Source organism: Arachis ipaensis, chromosome B10 (assembly GCF_000816755.2).
Source record: "Arachis ipaensis cultivar K30076 chromosome B10, Araip1.1, whole genome shotgun sequence".
Lineage (NCBI taxonomy): Eukaryota > Viridiplantae > Streptophyta > Magnoliopsida > Fabales > Fabaceae > Arachis > Arachis ipaensis.
The window spans coordinates 42,140,363-42,145,225 of NC_029794.2; positions in this window are offsets into that span (position 1 = coordinate 42,140,363).

Genomic DNA, 4,863 nt, shown 5'->3' on the forward strand with positions numbered 1-4,863 from the left:
CACCACCACTTTCCTATGTATCATGTCCAAGTCCGGCAACTCGAGAAGCAGAGGTTCGCCTAAAGGAAACAGTAAATAAACTTCAAATAACCATTCGACAACTGGAGCAAACAATAATTCAATGGGTTTCTAGGCGCTCAAATACACAAGGATCAGCCACAGCCCATTTGAACAGTCTAACGAAGAGCGTAGCATGAAAGAGAAACCAGAAACTCCAGTGGACAAGATAGAGAATAAATTCGTACTAGAACAGGTAGAAGAAGTTGTCATTGTTCAAGAAGAAGAGCTGGTTGAAGATCTAGGAGATGCTGAACCTCCATGGGAACCCAGAACTGAGGAGAACTCCGTCAAAGACGCTACAGTTGATGCTAAGGAGGATATTGTACAATATCCAAGGCAAGTTGTTTATGAAGAATCAGACGGAATAACCCAAGACACAAATTCCCTTGATGATGATAGTCACAAGTCAAATTCTCTTAGTAATGAATTTGCATCTGCAAGTGAATTCTCTGAGATCGAAGAATCTTTCCCAAGTGAATATGAAGACGATGTGGAGGTAGATTTCTCTCAACCCCCAATCTATGACTCAAGTGATGAGAAAGACATAGAAGACTTTGACCAGGACACAGATACACTTGTAGAACCTTGCAAGGAAGTGGAGGAATTTATAGAAGAGCACAAGGGAGTAGAACTTACAAAACCACCAGAAACACCTATCCCAAGGCCATTACCACCTAATACAAGCTTCAAGTGAGTACAATCCTTAACCTGTAACTTTACTTATTCACTTGAATATGGTTTGCTTGAAACAGATGGCCAGCTTAGAGCTCTTTGCGGCTTTAAGAGTAAGAGGGAAATGGCTCGTACTCAGAGTTGGTGCACAAGGTTCAATAAGGTTCCACGCTTCACCTCGAAGTACACGGATTGGTATCATGCTCAATTGCATGGATCACAGAGAACGTTTGGTCACCATGGTGAGATTCTACTCTTTAAACCGCCCGGATGGAGACATGTAGATCAAGACGGAGGCGGATTTAAAAACAAGGCTTGGGATCCTGGAATCTATTCTGACATTCGTCACCCCAGGAGCCTGAAAATTTGTCTGAAGCTGCTCAGAAGCTTTACATGCCTAGTATGGGACCCCGGAGGCTATTGGCATTCCAAGCACTGGTGGAGATTTTTGGACGAATTTAAACATAAGCCGCCATAGCAGGAAGCTCCTCCAATGTCCAACTTAAGGACTTTAACTAAAAGTGCTAGGTGGGAGACAACCCACCAGGGTATGGTCGCTTCTTTTTCAATTTAATTATTGTTAATTGCTTTCATTTTTTTATTTTCTTTTCATTTTACTTCATTGAACCTGGAATCATGCATAGCATTCATATAAATCATTGTATTCTGCATTTATCTTACATATAAAAAAAAAGGGGATGCACGACGCGACCGCATGCCCCACGCGATCGCGTCATATTACGAAAACACTATCCACGCAATCGCGTGACCTGGAGATCGGCGTAAATATCCAACGTCCAGAAAGTTAGGCTGGAATCGTGCGACCCTTGTGCGTTTTGCAAAAATTGGCCCACGCGATCGCATTCCCCATGCAATCGCGTCACTTGCACAATACCAATCCCACGCGACCGCGTGAGCGACGCGATCGCGTCGCATGGATTGCACATCACCCCAGAAGGAGACAGAGAGTTGCGCTAAAACGGTGCTGGAGTCGTGCGTTTAGCACAATTTCCAGCAAAGCGATCGCGCGACCCACGCGATTGCGTCATCCCCTCTTCCACCCCTTTCATGCGATCGCACGACCCACGCGATCGCGTCACCCCATTATCACCCCCACCACGCGACCGCGTCCCCCACGCGATCGCGTGGATTTGAAAATATAACCCCCCCAGCCACGCGAACCCTATCAGTCGCGCAGCCCCCCAACCTTCTTCTCCTTCTCTTCTTCTTCTACTCTCAACCACCACCCAGCCACCATTGCCGCCGCCCCGACCACCGCCTGACACCACCGCCCCCAGACGCCACCGCCACCTACACCCTTCCTTCCCCTCCCCTTCTTTCTTCTTCTTTCTTCCTCCTCCACTCCCTTCCCGCCATTGCCCTCCGCGAACCACCACCCACCACCGCCGGCCATCCCAGCCGCGCCACCCCCCTCTCCCCTATCCAACCCCCTCCCCTATTTCACCCATTACCCTTCCCAAAGCCCCTACCCCCTAACAGCAGCAACCGCCGCCAGCCGCCACGTCGGACGTCACCGCCAGCCACCGTGCCAACCACCGGACGCCACCATCACCACCACCCAACTACCTTCCTGCCTACTCTCCTTATTCAGCCTTCCAGGTTCCGCAACACGCAATCCCTTTTATCCGTTCGTAGTTTTCTTATTTTTTTTTCTCCCGTTTATGTTCATGTTTAGGATAGCTAGATATGTATGTTGTAGTGGATTTTAGGTTGTTAGGTAGATTAGGCTGTGGTTAGTGAATTTAGGTCTGTTTACTTGCACTGTTCATGTTTCTATTTTATCAAAACTGTTATTCTGCTGTTCATGTGACCTTGTTCATATGCTGTGATTTCCTGCATTTGCTGCTTGTTACTCTGAATTTTCATGTTTCTATTAATTATAGGTAACTGCAGCAAGTTTTTTTAATTCATATGAACTGCCTTGTTTGCTATTTATTTTTCGGGATAATCCAATTTTAGCCGGACTGCTGCCCAAATTTCTATAAAAATGTTTTCATTCATATTTCGGTTTGGCAATTTGAACTCTGTTTTCCACTGCTTTAACCAAACCATTTCATAATTGCCAGGGCATGCTTTCTTATCCTTTTTGATTTTCCAGTTTATAAACTGCATTTGTGATGTTTTGATTCCGATTTTTACTTTTTTTATATCTATTTGAATCAGCATCTACTTGTTTTTCTTGTTTGGTTATGAGTCACTATAGTTCCTACTTGTGAATCCTTGGGACATGGAATATTTTCTTTATGCCACTTACCTTAACCCACATTTTACTGACTCACTAATTTTAATTTACTAACTCCTCTTTCAAATTCTAACCATACTAACCTTTTCAAAATCTCTTTTCTGATTTTTTTTCACTTTCCTCTAACTTTCTAACCATGGCATAATGACAATTTTTCTATTTTAACTTGAATTCTGATACATTTTGGATTGTAAATTCTTCCTTTCCAAATTTTAAACTACTAAATAATCCTTAATGCATATTTACTTGACTCATTTACCTCATTCTAATTCTCCTTTGCCGCTTTGAGTTTTCTTTGTTTAATTGCCTATTTACTTCCCTATTTTTATCCATATCCTGGTTTCCCATTTTTCAGGATGTCTGCCTCACAAAGGAAAGGAAAAGGCAAGGCTACTGGCAAGCGCAAAAGAGGAGATTCATCCCAGTCCATCATTGACCTAATGCATGATACCTCATGGCGGGAGAAGAACTTTACACAGTAGGAAAAAGCTGACCAGCTGCTCCCTTCAAATGATTCAATAAAATTTGCAAACCGGTACTGTGAGCTGAAGTATCCGGCATTTGCAAACTCCAGGAATCTATACCTGGAGAGAACTCTGAGGATTCCAAAATCACTCCAGCAGTACACCACTGAGTAAATCAAGCAAAGAGGCTGGTTCTTTCTGGAAAGAGCACTAACAGAGATCAATGCATCTTGAGTCTGGGAATTCTACTGCAACTACTACATCACCACCCTCGATGCAGTAAACCTGAGAGGAAAACAAATTTTAGTCACTGAGGAGGCCTTAGAGGACATTCTCCGGCTCCCAGCCAAGTCCGATCAGCCTGATGGTTACACAAAGGCTGAGGAGGACATGCGCCTAATGCAGTTTAATTGGGATGCTGTGAAGGCACAGATAGTTCACGACCCGACGGTTCCTTGGGAGATGGGTCAGGACACCACCATGCCTAGAGGGATCAAGAGGGCGTACTTAAATGATGAGGCTCGGTTATGGCACCAGATCTTGAGCAACTATGTGATGCCGAGTACTCATGAGACGGAGATCCCAATTGCTATGATCACCCTCCTATGGTGTGTGATGGAGGGTAAGGACCTTTATCTGCCACGCTTTATCCGGCATTATATGGCCAGGGTCCACGTCCGAGGCACCCTCCATTTTCCGTACCTGGTTACACAGCTAGGCCGTCGAGCTGACGTGCCATGGGAGGATACCGATGAGAGACCACCAGCGGCGGACTGCAGGAAGATCATTCCTCACAGCAGAAACTTCCTAGCTTTAGGCTACAGACCACCACCCTTCACTGCTACTGATGAGACAGCCCCACCGTCTGCTGGACCCTCTTCTTCCACGGTTGCCCCTGCTGCCCCTGCTGCCACCACTGCACCTCCACCTGCCTCTGAGCCCATATACCGCCTCGTGCACCGCCTATTCCGACAGCTTGATCAAATGGAGCGCCGTAACCGGCGCCGGTATGAGAGATTGGAGCGTCGCAGCCAGCGACGCTATTCGCATCTGAAGCTGATGATCCAACAGGGTGGCGACATCCCCTCCGAGCCCGACACACCATCAGAGCCATCAGAGGAGGAGGAGGATGAGCCCCAGGAGGAGACCCATACGCATCAGATCGAGGCTGCAGATCCGGAGATCCTAATCCAGTCAGCACCGCCTCTACAGCAGTCAGACGCTCAGCCCACCACCACCACAGCGCCTCCAGCTACCATCCCTACCAGTGATGACACCCCTTCACACCCGGCTTGACTGAGCATCAGGGACGATGCTTCACTTTAAGTGTGGGGAGGTCGCCATCTCTGGCATTTTATTTTGGTGAACCACTACATCTCTTTTTTTTCTTTTATTTTGGATATT